Genomic DNA, 19,440 nt, shown 5'->3' on the forward strand with positions numbered 1-19,440 from the left:
CTAGAGGTCTCATCAGATTCAGATTTGATTTTTGACAAGAATGCCTCGGAGGTGGTGCTGTAAACTTTTACCAAGGAGCACAAACTGCCATTGTCACCTCTCTTTTTGTTATTAGCAGCCGTTGATGATTATTGACTAGATCCATTATTTCTTCAGAATTTGCATATGAATAATATCTCTCTTTCTTTCTTTCTTTCTTTCTTTCTTTCTTTCTGTCTTCCTTCCTTCCTTCTTTTTCTTCTCTCTCTCTTTCTTCCTCCCTCCCTTCTTTCTTTCTTTCTTTCTCTCTTTCTTTCTTTCTTTCTTTCTTTCTTTCTTTCTTTCTTTCTTTCTTTCTTTCTTTCTTTCTTTCTTTCTTTCTCTTTTTCTTCTTTTGGACAAAGTCTTGCTCCAATACAGTGGTATGATCACGGCTCGCTGCAGCCTCGACTTCCCAGCTCACATGATCCTCCTACCTCAATCTCCCGAGTAGCTGGGATTACAGGCATGCACCACCACAGCAAGCTAGTTTTTTGTATTTTTTGTAGAGACGAGGTTTCCCCATGTTGCCCAAGCTGGTCTTGAAGTCCTGGGCTTAAGTGATCTGCCCACCTTGGCCTCCCCAAGTGCTGGGATTACAGGTGTGAGCCACTGCACCTAGCCGTAATAGTTTATCATTTTTTGTATGTTAGCTGGACTTTTATAAAGGGTAACATCCTTTCATAAACTACTTGGTTACCCTGAGGTACTGTTCATTCAAGAAAGGCAGGGTAAATGCTTGATTCTCCCCATTTGTTTTCTGCTTTTAAAATAATGAATTGTTCTCTAGCATTATTCAAAGGTAACCAGTGAGATTACTTTGTATCATTATGAACTCATAATGAGTTCATATGGGTTTAAATACATGAGATATGTTTCAATCCATTTCAGTTTTTATCCTTTTTTTTCAGTCTTAATTCACTTTATTTTTCTTATATAAAAACCCCATGTTGTAGCCACAGCTGGAGCCTGGGTCCGCTGCACCGAGACTCTGGCATGGGTCTTGATGTGGTGGTCGGTGAATTCCTGACAGGGAGACTTGGTGAATACAGTCTCCTTCCAGAGATCGGGGATCAGGTAGCTGTAGGTCTTAGAGATGGCATCAAAGGTGGCCTTGGCGAAGTTGCCCAGGGTAGCAGTGCAGCCCCGGGCTGAGGTGTAGCAGTCATCGATACCCGCCATCATGAGCAGCTTCCTGGGCACAGGTGCCGAGATGATGCCAGTGCCCCTGGGTGCAGGGATGAGGCACACCAGCACAGAGCCGCAGCGGCCTGTCACCTTGCAAGGGACGGTGTGGGGCTTGCTGATCTTGTTCCCCCAGTAGCCTCTGCGCACGGGGACAATGGAGAGCTTGGCCAGTTTGATGGCCCCACGGATGGCAGTGGCCACCTCCTGGGAGCACTTAACACCCAGACTGACTTGGCCATTGTAGTCCCCAATAGCAACAAACGCCTTGAACCTGGTGCGCTGGCCAGCACGGGTCTGCTTCTGCAAAAACCTCGTCCTTGATAGAGGCCCCCAGGAAAAAGTCAATGATCTCGGATTCCTCAGTGGGCAGGGAGACGAGATAGATCTCCTCCAGGGACTTGATCTTCATGTCCTTGACCAAGCGGCCCAGCTTGGTGACAGGCATCCACTCCTTATCCTTGGCCTTGCCTCCGCAAGCTCCGCGGCCTCAGCCCAGGCCGGGTCTATGGCCGCGACCCCAGTCCCCCCAGATGCCACTGCGGAAACCTCCACGGAAGCCACTGCGTTTCCCCATCCCAGGGTCCCCAGGGCCTCCCGGCCCCCGCCTGGCTGCACCAGCCGTCATCCGCCATTTTTTGTTTTCTCGGAGGAGAAGCTCAGTTTTTATCCTTATCGACGCTCACATTATCCCGTTTTTGGCTAATGGAAATCTCTTCAACTTGGCTTCCGAGCCCTTTTGATTGTTATCCCAGTAGTCTCTGCTAGCTTCCCTGCTTTCTAGAATGACAAGATGTACCATTTTGTACATTTCCTGTCCCAGAACTGCAATCCTCCTCTCCAAGGAGCCTTTGCGTTTGTTTAGTGGGAAATGGTATTTAGAGGCCACAGTCTGGGTGCTAGGGTTATCTTTTCAAGATCATATTAGGTACATACAAAAGAGTATATGTATTATTTATGTAATTATGAAGCATAATAGTAAAATGGCTGCCTATCAGTCACAACTCAATTTAAGAATTGGAACATTATCAACAACAGGTATGTGCTCCTCCTTTAACTTAATCCTCAGATTGCACCCAAGAGGGTGAATTGTGTTATTTATTATTTTCTTGTTTAAAGAAAGCTTTATCACATATGTATGTATTTTTTTTTTTTTTTTTTTTTTTGAGACGGAGTCTTGCTCTGTCGCCCAGGCTGGAGTGCAGTGGCGCGATCCCCGCTCACTGCAAGCTCCGCCTCCCGGATTCACACCATTCTCCTGTCTCAGCCTCCCGAGTAGCTGGGACTACAGGCGCCCGCCACCTCGCCCGGCTAGTTTTTTGTATTTTTTTAGTAGAGACGGGGTTTCACTGTGTTAGCCAAGATGGTCTCGATCTCCTGACCTCGTGATCCGCCCGTCTCGGCCTCCCAAAGTGCTGGGATTACAGGCTTGAGCCACCGCGCCCTGCCGTATGTATTCTTAAGTATACATATTTAGCTTAGTTTGTTTTTGAACTTTGTAAAAACGATATAATGTTTGTTGTCTTCTGGACCTGTCTTGTTTTTATCAATGTATTTTTCTAAGATTTATCTATTTTTTTTTAAAGCTGTAGTTCATTTATTTTCAGTGCTGTGTAATATAATATTATAATATTCAATTCTGTATAATATACCAAAATAAATATACAATTTATTTTGTCCATTCTCCTGTCTGTGGACATTTGAGTTGTGTTCAGTTTTTGCCACTACAAATATTTAGCTAAGACAGTACTGTTACAGGCCTCGTTGTTCACAGCCTCAGAAGAATGTGCAGGAGTTTGTGTGGGGCAGTGGTTATCGAACATTTTAGTCTCAGGATCCCAAAGAGCTTTTGTTTATGTGAGTTATATCTAAAGATATTCACTATGTTAGAAATTAAAACTGAGAAAAATGTATTTATTAATTCATTTTAAAATGATGATAAGAAACTCATTATATGTTAACATAAATCACACACTTTAAATGAAAAATAACTATTTTCTGAGACAAAATAAATGGAGAAGAGGGACATTGTTGATGTTTGCAAACTTCTTTCATGTCTGGCTTAACAGAAGACAGCTGAATTCTTGTATCTGCATCCATGGTCAATCTGTTGCAATATCATCCATCATGCATCCTCTGAAAAATACTGTACACCCGTGAGACAAGAATAAAAAGTCAAATAATACTTTTCAAATATATTATGAAAATAGTTTTGACCTCATGGATCCCCTGAAAAAGTCTCAAGTCCTTGGACCACAATTGGAGAATTGCTGCTCTGGAGAATACTGGTCTAGGGGTGAAATTGCTGGGCTATAGGGTCGCAGAGAACATATGCAAATGTTTGGTTATATAAGATAATGCCAAATCGTTTTCCAAAATGGCTATAGTAATTAATACTCCCACCCTCAGTGTCTGAGAATTTCCACTGCTCCATATCTCCCCTAACACTTGGTGTTATTAGACATCCTAATTTTGGTCCATCTAGTGAATGTGAAATGGCATTTCATTGTGACTTATTTGTGCCCCAGTTTCTTCCCATTTTAATCCATTCTTCTCGCCCTGCCAGATTAATGTTTCTATGAAGGTATTTTGGTCACGTTATCCTTGGTCTTCTTCAAAAACTTTCCCTCAACAGAATAGGAGCAAGTTTATCATCCTTCCATTCAAGGTGCTTTACTCCAAAGGCTGAAATGACTTGGTGGTATTTCCTCTACAGCCTACTGGTACCATATATTCCAGGCAAATGAAAATATCTACTTTACTAAACAGGCCCTGAAATTTTCTCCTTCCATGTTCTTGCTCATGATATCTTTCTACCTTGAATCCCCTCTCTATCCTACATGGGCCTGTTGGAGACCAATTATCTCTAATGACAGCTCAAATACTACCTCTTTCAAGAAGCTGCCCACATCTTTCCCTCCCCCAAACCCTCACCACACAAGGCTTGTCCCTGCTTTGTCCCTCTACTGCACACCACCTTCAGTTCTTGTTATGAGTGTCCAGTAGCTCCTTGAGATGAGAGACTGTGCATTTTCCTTCTTGTATTCCCCACAACCCCTAAAATTGGGCCTGGAATAGAGTGGGTGCTAAAAATCTACTTATCAATGTCTCTGTTTTACATATGAGGAAACTGTGGCTTGGCCAGATTAAGAGCTCAAGGGGCTTTCTCTAGAGCTGGGGAATCAGGACCCTGTGTAAAGATAGAGCAATACAAGGTGGTCTCTGATAAAAGATTTTACAGCTGATTTATCAAATGAGAGATCAGAGAGTAAGAATGGTGAGGGCTCAGAAGAGGGAGGGGACTGGGGAAGGCAAGGCGGGCTTCTCGGAGGCAACAGAGCTTGGAATGAGCATGGGAAGATGGGGGTGTGGATTGAGTGGAATGGAGGCGCACTGTGCCTGGTGCTGTAGGAAGGAGAGACCTGGGCCTGAAACACAAGACTGAAGGATTTGGGTTGGATCTTAAGGCACAGTGTCTGTGTGCATCCTTAGAGCCAGCTCTTGCTGCCTGCCCTAGCCAGCAAGGGGCTGGCCTGGCTGGAGCAGAGACACAGGGACAGCAAGAAATGAAGTGGGAGGGCTCAGGGCCTGCAGCATGTGCTGCAGCTCCCATGCCAGCTGCAGAGGACTGGGCCCATCCAGAGGCCCTGGGGGAATCTGGGGGCCCCTCTATTGTCCTTCAGAGAAGAGGTGTTCTGAGGGATCTTTTCTGGGCCAGGGGCTTCTGGAGACTTCAGAGGTGACCAAGGTCAGCCCATGGCTGTGGCCTTTCTTTCTCCCCCGCTGCAGTCTAGGCTCCATTCCTGTTCTTCTTAAGACACTGGTCAGCCTCTCTCCTTCACCCTTGGTCTCCTTCTCTGTTTATCCAGGTGCAGAGGGGCTGTGTTGCCAATGTTTGGGACTTCCATTTGGTCATGGACTGAACTAATCAGCTGGGGGCCTGCTTAGTTTCTGACCACAGGGGTTCACTTCATCCAGGTAAGGAGCCTTCCCCATAGGCCAGCTCAATTTTCAGCACTGAGTTTGGGGCCAAAGCCTCTGTTAAAAATCAGTGTCACTTAACCTTCTGTTTTCTAATTATTGTCCTGGTTACTTTCTTCACTCAAGGACTTGAAGAAGGTGAAGGCAGGGCAGGTTTGGGCCTAATAACCTTCAGTAGCACCTGGGTTCACCCTGGTTTCTGATAAGTGTCCCCTGACCCATCAGGATAAACATGCTCAATGCTTATTCAGGTGGGCCTCAAATCTCGCTGAGGCCTTGGTCTCACTCTGCTGAGAAGAGATTTTCATCATCATCATCATCATCATTATCATCATCATCACCACCATCATCATCATCTTCAAATAGTTTCCACTTACTGAGCACACCTGTGTGGACCAGGTCTTGTGTTAGGTACTTTATGCCCAATAGGTCTTGGGATCCTTGCATAACTGTGCAAGGCAGGTGTTAGCATCCCTGGAGAAAGACAGGTGAGGAAATGGAGGCTCAGAGAGGGGAAGTCAAAGTCACACAGCTGCTGACTATGTGAATAGAAGGTAATGCCCAGTGCTTCCAGCTCTTGGTGCAGGACTGTCAGTGGTGTCACCAGAGCAAAAGTGTCACCATCCCATGGCTAATGTGGTCTTGGTCTTTTAGAGATAAATTGAGGCAAAGAGCAGGTCTAGTTCACAGAGTCTAAGTTTGTAGACTTAGCTGGCCTATTCAAACCCTTGGCCACCATGAGAGTCACCTGCCCTCCCCTCAGGGTACTATTTCCTGCCTTGAAGGAGCCTCTGGGGTCTGCTAAATTAATTGTGTATGAAAGCAGAAGGAGCTGGTAGCATCTGTGGGACCTGTGTGATCCAGGGCTTGTCACCTAGGCTCCTTGGTGGCAAGGAGAGGTGGGATTTGAACTCAGTTCTCTCTGGGCTGCTAAGAGGTTTGTAATGGTAGTGGTGGCAACATAAGATGGTGTGTGTTGATTTCACATGAATAAGGGCTCTGGGCAATGCTGGTATGCAATGAGTCAGGCTGTTTTCAAGAGAGAGATCAGGGGAGGTTAAACCAGCTGGAGATGTTACATTTACCAAAGGACATGACAGAGAAGAGAAATAAAGGGTGGGTTCTCAGGAGGGATGGTGGGTGGTGGCAGAGGGAGCACCTAGCAATCAGCCCTTGGGCACCTGCTCCGTGCCAGGCTCTGGACTGGTCTCTGTACGGGTTTCCAAGGCCCCAGCTATGGAGCTGAGCTAAGTTCACCCTTGAGGAGCTCAATAAGGGAGAGACGGACATCCTGAAGGACACCAGTTGTGTGCTATGCTCTCTTAGGATGTGGAGTTTGCATTCTTAAGAAATCTTGTATTATAAAAAACTGAATTATAGAGACAATTGCTTCAATGGGGAAAATGAGGTTAGGGGTTTGAGAGTGTCAGACTCACCATAAAAATGTTATTTTTCCTTCAGAAATGTCAATAATAAAGGTGCTTTTATAGCTATAAGTGTATGGCTGTAAAAGATGAACATCACAGAGCAAATCAGTTTTAGACTTCCTCACGATTTTGTTCAAGAGGAACAGCCTTTTTTCTCCTGTCACCCAGCACTATCACTAGCTCAGACCTCCAATCACCTTGACTATCCTCTGCTGAAGTAACAAAGTATCAAGTTCCTCTAAGGAGGCATCCTAAAGACATCAGGACATGCCTTCTTCAGCGCCTACCATCTCCTTTTCTAGTTCCCCTGCAGCAGATTCCTCCCCTCCACTGTGTTATAACTAACTGTGATCTGCTCAGTATAAATTGTGCTCTTTAATTAAAGGATCATATTGTATTTAATTTGCATTGAAAAATCCCACCATAGGAGAAATTCTTGGAGGGTATGAGAACATTAATGGTGGCATGTAGAGGCAGTGTCATGTCACAATTAAGGGTGGGGCCTCTGGAACCAGTCTTCCCGAGGTGAAATCCTAACTTGGCCACTTACTAGCTGTGTGAACTTGGGCAAATGACCTAATCCTCTGCGTTTCATCTTTAAACTGGGAAGAATAGAGGCATCTACTTCATCTAGTAGCCAGGATTAGAAGAGGTAATGATTGTGGTAGCTCACTACAGAGCCTAGCACATGGTCAACACTCAGTAAATGCTAACTATATCACAGGGCAGAGAGAGGAGGGGTCTATTTTAGCCTGTAGTGTGGGGTGTCTGTGAAGAGGAGAGATTGGAGCTGGACTTAAAGGGTGGTTGATATTGGACAGGAGGATAAAGCAGAGGGAACAGAGAGACATAGCAAAGCTCTTTTGAAGTCCCTGAAGGAGTCGGGAATAACCAAGACCTTGGTTTCTACTTAACACCAGCTGCTGTAACAGCTAAAACTCCAAAAGGTCAATAGCTTAGTGTAATAGATGTTAATTTCTTGCTCGCATAAAGTTCAATCAGTGGCAGTGGAGGAGGAAGGGTACTCTGCACCTCACCATTATTCAGTAACATGGGCTAACGGAGGCTCTGCCATTGTCCATGTGGCTTCCAAGGTCACATTGGGCACTGACATCCAGCCCACAAATGGGGAAAGAGAACATACAGGATGATGCAAGAAGTTTTTGTGGGCCAAGCTTAGAAGTGATGCTCATAATTTCCTCTTACATTTCACTGGCTAGAACTTAACACATGGACATCTGCAAGGCAGTCTACAGACTAGAGTTTAGATGTGTTCCCAGAAGGAAAGTGAAATGGATTTGGTGACTAGCTAGCCAGTCTCCTGCCCCAGGTTCTGGGACTAAGAGATGCACTAGCCCAGAGAAGCAGCAGTCTAAACGTGAGGACTCCGATTCTGAGCAATGAGTTTGAGCTTGACTCTAAGGGCAGTGGGGGGCCACTGAAGGGTGTTCATCAGGAAAGTGATGTGGTCAGGAAGTGCCAGAGGATTAACCGGCTTACTCCAGCTGCAAGGTAGATGTGGGAGGGTGAGGAAGAGAGGTTGGATAACCAGCTAAGGGCTGTTACAAGGATCTAGGCAAGAGTTGATGAGGCCAGCACTCAGACGTGGCCATAGGGATGGAAAGGAGGGTGACTCTCAGAGAGTTCACTGGGCAAGCTACTTAGAAGACAACTGTTATTCCATGAATCTAGTGCTCAGGGCTGTGGAGCATACAAAAGGAAAAAATTCCCAGGCCTTATCTATTGAGAGCTTACACTCTATTTATGGACATAAAACTGATAAAGATGACTTTGTATCAAAATTTTGGAGTAGGGCCGGGCGCGGTGGCTCAAGCCTGTAATCCCAGCACTTTGGGAGGCCGAGACGGGCGGATCATGAGGTCAGGAGATCGAGACCATCCTGGCTAACACAGTGAAACCCCGCCTCTACTAAAAAAATACAAAAAACTAGCCAGGCGAGGTGGCGGGCGCCTGTAGTCCCAGCTACTCGGGAGGCTGAGGCAGGAGAATGGCGTAAACCCGGGAGGCGGATCTTGCAGTGAGCTGAGATCCGGCCACTGCACTCCAGCCTGGGTGATGGAGCAAGACTCCGTCTCAACAACAACAACAACAACAACAACAACAACAACAACAACAACAAATTTTTGGAGTAAGCTGGCCAGGGTCATCCCAGAGTGGCTTTTGATGGCCTTGAACACTCTCATCTCACTTCTCTCTCTCTCTGTATATATATTTAATCTTTGCTTCTCTTTGCATATGACTTCCTTCTCCTAGGTGGACTGTCCCCACCAAGCTAGAACAATAGCCGAAGCCAGGCCCAGGCTTACATTTACACTTCCCAGCAACAAAGAGGTAGAAATGACTGATAATGGCTTAGAGTGGTGTTTCTCACTCTAGTGTGCATCAGAACGACCCAGAGGGTTTGTTTTCAACACAAACTGCTAGGCCCCAGAATTTCTAATTCAGTTAAGTGTATTAGTTCCCCAGAGCTTCTATAACAAAGTGCCACAGACTGGGTGGCTTAAACCACAGAAATATATTTCCTTACATTTCTGAAGACTAGAAGTCTGTGATTGAGCTGTCAAAAGGGTTGATTTCTCCTGAGGCCTCTCTCCTTGGCTTGTAGATGGCTGTCTTCTCCCTGTGTCTTCCCTCTGTGTGTGTCTATGTCCCAGTCTCCTCTTCTCATAGGGACAGCAGTCATATTGGATTAGGACCCACCTCAATGACCTCATTTTACTTTATTTTTTTAAAGACCCTATCTCTAAATACAGTTACAATCTGAGGTATTTGGGGTTAGAACTTGAACATGTGAATTTGGGTGGGAGGACATAATTCAGTTTACAACAGTAGACCTTGGGTGGAGCCCTAGAATGTGCATTTCTTTTTTTCTCTTTCCCTTTTATTTTAATTTCAAGGTGTATATGTACAGATCTGTTACATGGGTAAACTGCACGTTGTGAGGGTTTGGTGTGCTGATAATTTTGTCACCCAGGTAATCAGCATAATACCCAATAGTTTTTCAATCCTTACCCTCCTCCTACCCTTCACTCTCAAGTAGGTCCCAGTGCCTGTTGTTCCCTTCCTTGTGTCCATGTGTACTCAATGTTTAGCTCCCACTTATAAGTGAGAACATGCGGTACTTGGTTTTCTGTTCTTGCATTAATTCTCTTAGGGTAATGGCCTCCAGCTCCATCCATGTTGCTGCAAAGGCCATGATCTCATTTTTCAAAAAATAGCTACATAGTATTCTATGATATATATGTACTACATTTTGCTTATCCTATTGATGGGCATCTAGGTTGATTCCATATCTTTGATGCTGTGAATAGTGGTGCAATGAACATATGCACGCATGTGTCTTTACGGTAGAATGATTCTATTCCTTTGGGTATATATCCAATAATGAAATTGCCGGGTTGAAGGGTAGTTCTATTTTAAGTTCTTTGAGAAGTCTCTAGACTATTTTCCACAATGGCTGAACTAATTTACATTCCCATCAGCAGTGTATAAGTGTTTCCTTACTCTGCAATCATGCCAGCATCGGTTATTTTTTGACTTTTGCATCATAGCCACAGAATGTGATAGAATGTGCACTTCTTTTTTTTTTTTCCTTTCTTTTGAGACAGAGTCTTACTCTGTCACCCACGTTGGAGTGCAGTGATGCAATCTTGGCTCACTGCAACTTCTGCCTCCAAGTTCAAGTGATTCTTGTGCCTCAGCCTCCCAAGTAGCTGGGATTACAGGCATGCGCCACCACGCCTGGCTAATTTTTGTATTTTTAGTAGCGATGGGGTTTCATCATGTTGACCAGGCTGGTCTCGAACTTCTGAACTCGAGTGATCCACCCACCTCAGCCTCCCAAAGTGCTAGGATTACAGGTGTGAGCCACTGTGCCCGGCCAGAATGTGCATTTCTAACAAGTTCCCAGGTGCTGTTGCTGCTGCTGTTGGTTCAGGGACCACACCTGGAGAACCACTGGCTTAGAGTGGTTAGCCCTTGCCCTGGTATACATATGCATTTGAATAAGAGCAGATATGAGCTCAGGAAATTATAAAATTAATTGGAAGGAATGCCATACATTTTTAGCTGGCCAATGAGAGAGAGAAGATTTTGAGCTGAGAGCCCTTCTGGCATTTCCCAAACCACATGACGCTGGTATTATGGCCTTTCAGCAGAATGTAGCAAAAGAAAGGGCTCAGATTTTCACATGAGAGACATCATACATCCAATCCTAGCTTTGCCCCTTCTGAATTAAATGTGAATAAGCCACATAACAACTCTGAGTTTCAAATTCCTCACCCATAAACTATACCTATGGGGTAGTTGTAGGAGTTAAGTATGATAATTTATATAAAGGGCCCGGCACCGAATGGTAACTGTTACCATTGTTGTTCATTTATTCATTTGCTCACCAAATACGTGAGTAGGAGTCAGAAGACCTGGGGTCTAGTCCCAGCTCTGGAACTTAGCTGTGTGCCCTTATGCCCCATGTAATCTTCTTGAGCCTCAGTGTTTTCACCTGTCAAACAAGGAAGACTATCTCTTTCCTACTGCCCCAATCATGGTTGTTTTGAGGATCAAAAATGAGAATATGAAAATTCAAGATGGACTGTGCCATGCTATACAATACAAATACTAATTTTTTTTTTTTTTTTTTTTTTGGTAATAGTCACCAATAGAAGTAACTGCCTGACTCATAACAATTCCTCCTTCTTCTCTAGGAACAGTGTCTGCACTAACTAATCCCGTCCACCTGGCTAGAGGTGCGCCCCTAACTCAGCTGGGTTGATCAGGGGGCTTCCCTGGGATTTTAAAAACTGGAATGAAGGGAAGAAAGTCCTAGGTCTTTCTGATGGTGGGAGTTGTTGGATATGAGGCTTGGAAGGTGTAGGTGGTTTCATTTCGTGCCATATGGGGGAATGTCACTTCTGCCGTGGATGAAATAATGCTGATATGCAGAAAGAGGTCAAGATGAGTGAAGAGAGGCCTGGGGTATTTGAAGCCCTGCTTCTGACATCTCCAAGGCCCAGCTGTACCTCAGTCATAGGAGATACTTCAGTATTCCTCTCCTTTTAAATTTATTTTTAATTTACTTTTTTTTTTTTTTTTGTAGAGATAGGGTCTCACTATGTTGCCCAGGCTGGTCTTGAACTCCTGGGCTCAAGCGATCCTCCTGCCTTGGCCTCCCAAAGTGCTGGGATTACAGGTGTGAGCCACTGTGCCTGGCCTCCTTCCCCTTGAAATCCAGCCAAGTTTCAGCTGCTTTTCCGAAACTTGTAACCCTGATAAATACATTATTCATTTAAGAAGTACTCATTGACCACTTACACTCTGCTAGCCTCTGAGCTATAGGCTGGCCAAATGATACATAGTGGGCAGGACGTTTCTTCAACGCCCCCAGACCTGTTCTGTCCTCTTTATTCTTTAGCAGGAACCTGCAGAGTCCACACCATCCCCTGCTTAGCCAGACCAATAAACAAAATTGCAGAATCATATAACTTAGTCTCTTAGAATTAGTAAGCCAGAGAATAAATAAATCTTAATTCTTATAGACTATAGAGAAAATCTGTGCATGGAAGATATGAAGTCTCACTCTCAATTCACACTATGTGAAATGACCTTTTCATGCTACTCACTGGGCCTTGGGCTAGAGGTAGGAAACAAAGACTGTTTCAAGGGAGTCCTCTTGCTTTTAGCCACCACTGAAAGTTGGAATTAATTTCAGCACTTATTTAAAAGTACAGATTTGTAGGATCTGTCCAAACCATCTGAATCAGAATCTTCGTGGGCAGGATCTGGGGATCAGTATGTTTAAAAATCTTTAGAAGTGCATCTCATGCAACCGGCCCATAGGAACACCATGGTGAAGGTCCATATGTTCCTTCCTCTCGTCTTATAAGAACAAGAGAAACTGGACGAAGAGGGGATGAGTGATGTGACTCAGAGGGGCAAAAACTAAAGGGGCTGAGCTTCATTATCTGTGTGACTTGGAGCAATTGCTTCCCCTCTCAGAGCCTTGTTTCCTCATCTGAAAATTGGGATTGATGACAACTTTTGCATCATGGGGTTGTTATGAAGAATAATTTATTCCCTTCTCCTGTGTTTAGGGCCCTTCCCACAGAGGGGAGTGAAGGCTCCAGGAGGGCAGGGGTTCAGGCATTTTCCTTGTATCCCCCAAAGGGTTGAAGTTGATAGTCCTGTGGATGCTTGTTGACAGGGCATCCCTTCCTCTCCATCTTCATAGTCACCATGAGGCCTAATTCTCTGCCACCTGGGTATGGTCCCAGCCTTTTTGTCGGTCTTGGCAGACCCTCCCAAAGGCTCTGTAGTGGGGAAGCTTGGCCCTTCCCAATGGCTCCTTCTAAAAACTCCATGAAGTGGGCACTCTCTGCCTTGGCTACCCACTTGCCTCAGAGGCCTCTACAGTTCTGGGCCAGCCCCCAGCTGGCTGGCTGGGACTTCCTCCAGGCTTGATTTCTTCTAATGTCCCAAACCAGGCCTCCAAAGGAGCTAATGAGGAATAATACAGACTTTTGCCTGGACGTCAACTCCAGAGATTCTTGATTTATAGTTTGTAACAGAGTGAGCTGAGAGGGCATATTCATATTTGGAATCCTAGTTGAGTGACCCAAAGCAAGTTTTCAGGGGCCTAAGTTTCCTCAGGGCCAAATGGAAGATGCTAGGACTCGTAGGATTCTGTGAAGGTTAGAAATACCACAGATTGAGTGCCGGAAAAGAGCAGTTGTTCACCTAATGGTAGCAAACATTGTTACTTGGGTGCACACCCTCCTCACTAAGATGGGAGCTCTCTGAGGGCAGGGACTGTGCTTTTGTGTAATATAATAGTTCTAGTTTATTGAGCACTTCCTATGAATTGGGTTGAACTTTCATAGGGTTAACAATTACACTTGCCCCATAAGTTGTGTGTGGATTAAATGAGGAAGACTGTGCCCATTTTACAGATAAGGCAACTGAGGCTCAACTAGGTTAATGCTCTTTGTTTGCAGTTTTGTCTTTCTCTGTACCTGCCTAGGGCCTCACGCATACTTCAGTGACTGTGAGATTACAGTACCTAGTATGGTCATGACTTGGCTCTGCTCACAGGGCATTTTGGAAGGGACCCAGGCTTCCCTGCCCCTTTCCTTTCCCTGTCCTGGCCTTCCTGGCAGGAAGGGAGGGTGTGAGCCTGTTGCTGGGCTGGCACTGAGGGAGGGCCTCAAAAGTCTGGGAGCCAAGTGCAGGGAAGAGGAAACCCATCAGAGGCCCTACCTTTGGTAAGGGGACATTCCAAAGAGGCAAGGAGCAACCTGGGAGAGGTTGAGTCAGATGAAAGTGGACACCTGGTGGGTAGGGTGGGGATGGTAGTGGATATGCGCACAAACCCATCTGTGTTCTGATCAGCAGAGTTTTCTGTTAATGGCTTTGGTTGGCAGAGAGGCTCAGTGCTCCCTTTGTCTCTTTCTAATAGTGTCTCTTATTGTTCTATTTTTTCTTGGTTTTCTCCAGTGATGAAGCTATACTTGTTTCATTTTCCAGATGGGGCCACTGAGGGAAAAGACCTACCCAAGGGCACATAATCTGTACATGAGAGAGAGCCGGTGTAACAGACTGAGTGCTGGACTGGGGGTTAAACAGACTGAATCCTTCCACCCCACTGGCAAGTTACCTTGGACAAGTTACTTTAATCTCCCTGAGCCTCAATCTGCTCATCTTTAAGATGGAGGTCTTAATAATCTCCTCATAGGGGATTAAACAAGAACATGAATGCATCTTGTCTAACGCAGTGTCTGAGATGAGTAGATATTCAAAATAGGAGTTCATTTGCTTCTTTGCTCTTTGGCTCCCACCTTTTTTTCAACTGCCCCAAATCTCTTTCTGCTCACCTTTTCTCATTCCATGGGGTCTTTACACCACCGTGTTAGCATGTGTTTCTGCTGCATGGTTATTTCTCTTTTAGAAGCCAGTGAGTGAAGGGAGGGCCCAGTGGGCAGCTCAGAACTCAGTAATAAAACCACACAGAATCCATCTCAAACAAAACAACAAACTGGCAAGAGTGACCTGCATGTAGTTTTTGATTTCATTTACAGTATGCAAGGACTGTGGGAGGACAGCTGGAGGGGGAGTCGGGATATGGGGATTAAAGTCCATGGAGTGGCTATGTGACTCTGGGCTGGCCCCTTTTCCTCTCTGGGCCTCAGTTTCCCCATGTGACAATAAGGGGTCAGGCCAGGGAATATTCTGACACTCTGAATTTTTAATTTTATTCTAATTATGTTTCAGGGAGGAATAACTGGGCCCCAGATAGAATGTGATGAATGAATATTCTTAATGAGAAGTGGAAATAATTTGTGGTTGAGAGCTGTGCCTCAGATCAGAGTGACAGGATACAGGGCTAGGCTATATTTTCCAGCAGATTAAGAGCTATAGCCCAAGACTCTGAAATATGAAGAAAAAAGGAGAAGATGACAGGATATCTTTTTAAAGAAATATTTTCCAGCCAAATGGTGCAACAGAGGACTTCCAGGAATTTGTTCTTGTTCTCTATCAAAGGTGAGGAGTTCATAGCCTTCAAGGAAACAAGAAACCATGGGATGGAGTGAAGGAAGGTGGCCTGGAACCAGCTGCTGAGCCTCTCTGAGCCCCAGTTTCCTCAACTCAAAATGGGGTTGATCTCCTCTCCCTCAGCCTATCGTTGCAGGAATTAAATAAGGTATTGAGTGGGAAAGCATCAGTCCCGTAGCAAATGTCCCTAAGTAGGAGCATCTGAGTTCTGGTTCTGGTCCTGCTGGGGTATGGTTTGTTGAGAGGTCAAAGAGGTAATTAAAGGGATTGCCAGCTTTATTATCGGGAGCTGAGATTCCATTTTAGACCAAGAGTGTGACCAAGGTGGTAACCTTAACATTTCATTTCTTCATATTTATTTATTGAGCCAATATTTTTCAAGCATTTGTCATGTATCTAGCATTTTGTTGCTGCTAGGGTAGACAACAGCCCCCCCACCCCACCCCGCCCCGCAACCCACCACAATGTAGAAAGTACCTCCACATCCATAGGCCCCTATCTACCCTGGTCCAGCCCACCCAGCCACTGCCTGAATAGAGAATGGGACACAGCATCCCTAACCTCCCTGTCCCCCATCCAGACAAGCACATCCCATCCGTTCTGTTTCCTGATGTCATTCACACTGTCCCTCCTCCTGCAGTACCCCATGTTTGGCTTTCCATGTCACCTTCCTCCCTGTCTTTCCAATCCAGATCCCACATAGCAGCCAGAGTGGCCCTTCTACAGCACAAACCATATCACTCTCTTCTTCAAAACTCTCCAATGGCTCCTTTCTGCCCTCCTCAGAAAGGAGACAGCCCTTTGCGTGGCTTAGCAGGACCCCCACAACCTGGCCCTGCCCCTTGCCCTCATCACGCATAGCTTCTTCAGAACATACCTTCCCTGACAATGCAGTTCAGCTCTTTCAAGCTTCTGTGACTTTGCTGGTGGAAAACCACCCAGCCATGCTAACTCCTTTTCTCAGCTATAGAAAGAGTCTTGGAGAAAGGAAGAGACCATCAAAGATCACATGTGAAATGTGACACAGGCCCTTTTTATCAGTCTGCTCAGGCTGCCATAACAGAATACCACAGGCTTAAACCACAGAACTTAATTTTCTCACAGTTGAGGAGGCTGCAAGTCCAAAATGGAGATGCCATCAGGGTTGATTTCTGGTAGGGCCTCTCTTCCTGGTTTGTAGATGGCACCTTCTGGTTGTGTCCCCATAGGGCATTTTTCTCTGTGGGTGCACACTCCTGGCATCTCTACCTCTTCTTAGACGGATACTAGTCCTATTGGATTAGGGCCCTACACTTATGACCTCATTTAACCTTAATTAGCCCCTTAAAGGTCCTATTTCCAAATAAAGTCACATTGGGGATTTGAGCTTCAACATATGAATTCTAAGGGGACACAACTAAGTCCATAATACCCTTCTTGCTGGAGATCAGAGGCCAGCACTCAGAAAATGGTTCTGGGGCGAGAGCAGCTCACGTGTGTCCTGTGGAGCTAATGGGGCAGGGGTGCAAGGAGGAGCTTAGTGGTTAGAGAAGGAAAGGCAGAAGACTGGGATAGCCAGAGATGAGGAGGGGAGGGTCCTGTGGCCTGGAGAGAAGGTAAGAGCAGCCTGTGCAGGGGTGTGGGGCCTAGACTAGGAGTGAACACGCAGATTGGGCTATGGAGTGGGGGTAAAGGGGAGGTTGGTGAGTGCAACCCACCTTGATGTTGAGAGCAACATCAACATCAAAATAATTTGTGTACAAATTTACAAAAAAATTTAGTAATGGCACTAAAGGCTGCCATTACTGCATGAGCTCAGCACCTCTCACCTGGTCCTCATATCACTCTTGAATGTAGGGATGAACACCCCTATTTTTGGGAAGAGGTAAATCCACTTCCCTAACTGCCTGGCAAGTAGCAGAACCAGGGGTCCTGATCCCAAGGCTGGGGCCTATTTTCATCTCAGGGTCAGGGCTAGGGTAAGGCAAGTGAGGCACCAAGGAGGCACTTGCACAATCTGGAGGGTGGGGGCCTCCTTAAATTTTGCGCCCTAGGCACCTTGCTCGTATCACCCTAGTCCCGACCCTGACTGGCCTCCTCTGTGGTGACTGCTCTCTTCTCTCTAATCTATGCAGCAGAGACAATAGGCTGCAAGTAGCTGCAGCCAGTCTTGGCTTTGCTCCTAACCAAGTGGGAAGCATTAAGTTAATGGCCTGTAGGTGAAATCAATTCAGTTAAAGTTATCGCCCTTTGCTTTTCCTGCCCACCTTCGTAGCTAGCCATGTAGTGTTATCTGTCCTCACTCATCTTCTTGGTTCATGTGGCTCCTAGGTCCACTTTCAGCCACTAGCACTTTTTACCCTCTAGCACCTCGGTTTCTCCATCTTCCAAATGTGGATGATAATAATGATTATGCTAGCGATGGTGATAATTCATATGTCATAGGGTTGTATAAGAACAGGTGTATACAGTAAGTATTATAAAAGTGTTAGTGATTATTAATTCCAATTTTACCTCACTCCTGCTCAGCGTTCAAGGAATTTTCACGCCAAGTTCTCATTGTGGCCTGGAAGGTGGGAGGACAAAAATTATTGTATTCCCTTTAGAGAGGAGGCGAGGATACTGAGAGAGAGGCCTTGGGACTTAGGTCGCACAATCAAGAGGTGGCAGAGCTAGTTCTGGCACAGAAGTCAGGCAGGGTTGGTGGAAAGTGGATGGGACCCCTCTCTCTTCACTCTGCCCCATGGCCTAGGCAGCTGTTGTCAGAGGCCAGGAGGAGCTCAGGACTCATAGCTGGAAACTTGAGTTCAAGACCTAGCGGGAATGAGGCAAAATTAGAATTAGTAACTGCTAGCACTTTTATAATACTTACTGTATGCATCTATTCTCATACAACCCTATGACATACAAATTATCACCACCATCATCACTATCATAATCATCATTGTTATCCACATTTGGAAGATGAAGAAACTGAGGCGCTAGAGGGTAAGTAGCTTGCCTAAGGCCACACAGCTAATAAATGGTAAACTGGGTTCAAACCCCTACAATCCAGCTCTAGATCTGCGCTCTTAACCACAGTGCTATTTTTTTCCTCTGGGTCTTTTTCTGCCTATTTTAAAATGTTAATTAAGAATGATAAGTTGCTTACTAAGGGCTCAACAATTTACTTTTTTTTTTTAATTTGATCATCCTGAGATGACGGAAATTATTCACCCATTTTGCAGATGAAAAAATTGACACTTAAAAAGGGGCATATAACTAGTAAATGGAGGCTCAGGATTCAAGCCTAGCTCTGTCTGGTTCTAAAATAATAACAATAGTAATGACAATAATGATAATATTTATATTAGTAACAGTTACTGGCCAGACATTACACTCAGAGTCAAGAGTGCATTGTCTCTGGTCTCTAATTTGTGTGTGACCTTTTACCATCTCCTCTTAGGATCTCATATTGTGGTCTCTGGTTCTGAGGCTCCTCCAACCCTGGCAGGTAGTGATTCGCCAGGTTTGGCAGTTTGAGCTCAGCTGATTCCCTCAGATGGAGGCATTTGTTATCTGTACATTGGAAATTATTTTTGTGTCTCAACCTAATTAGGGAACCAACATAATTAAAAAAAAAAAAAGGCATCCTGGAAAATGAATTGCTGTTCGAAACAATTGTTTAGACAAAACACCATTTGTTCCCAGCTTTTGCTCCCTGCTGGAATGGTGGGCCACTTGTTTTGGTGACAGATGCCTTTTGCCTGGGATTTTGGAGCATGAGGAGCTGAGTGGGGTGAAGATGGGGACTGGAGCTGGCCCACTCTCAGCTGGCCTCTGAGGGGAAACCCTGAGTTCCCCTGGAGGTGGGATATTCTAATCACTCTGCAACCAAGAGGGCCCCAGGCCTCCTGGGAAAGTCTGACCCATCAGTCCTGATATTGCACTATAGATTTTGATTCAGAATTGAAGTCCAGAGAGGCACAGCGATTTTCCCAAGGATGCTCAGCAAGATGATGGCAGAACTACAACTAGAATCCACATCCCCTCATTCTTTCCATAGTGGCATGTGGTCTTCTGAATCATGCCCTCATAGGGCATGAGGTGATGATGTTACCTCACCTGACTTTAGTATCTGATATCCAGCCTATCTGCTCGTACTCAAGGCTTGTTGGGAATTACTAACTTCTTGTGTCTTGCCACTGACCCTAAGAAGTTTGGGTTTCTACCTGGCACTGTTGCTTTGTGGACTGGAAAGATCCCAGCGGGGCTAGATCTGGTAATGTGACCCAGCGAACAACTG

General features: G+C 45.3%; 1 long non-coding RNA gene and 1 pseudogene across 1 annotated transcript in view; one reads left to right on the forward strand and one right to left on the reverse strand.

Moving 5' to 3' along the window:
* Positions 1 to 926: 926 nt before the first annotated feature.
* On the reverse strand, positions 927 to 1,819 carry LOC117093885 (annotated as a pseudogene).
* A 5,354-nt stretch (positions 1,820 to 7,173) lies between these two features.
* Positions 7,174 to 19,440, forward strand: part of LOC117093886 — a 45,199-nt gene continuing 32,932 nt past the window's right edge. Inside the window, exons 1-2 of the long non-coding RNA XR_004441290.1 lie at positions 7,174 to 7,263; positions 15,165 to 15,324. This is a non-coding gene — a long non-coding RNA (uncharacterized LOC117093886). The remainder of the gene's footprint in view (positions 7,264 to 15,164; positions 15,325 to 19,440) is intronic.

Source organism: Trachypithecus francoisi, unplaced genomic scaffold (assembly GCF_009764315.1).
Source record: "Trachypithecus francoisi isolate TF-2019V2 unplaced genomic scaffold, Tfra_2.0 Lachesis_group12, whole genome shotgun sequence".
In the NCBI taxonomy this organism is placed as follows: domain Eukaryota; kingdom Metazoa; phylum Chordata; class Mammalia; order Primates; family Cercopithecidae; genus Trachypithecus; species Trachypithecus francoisi.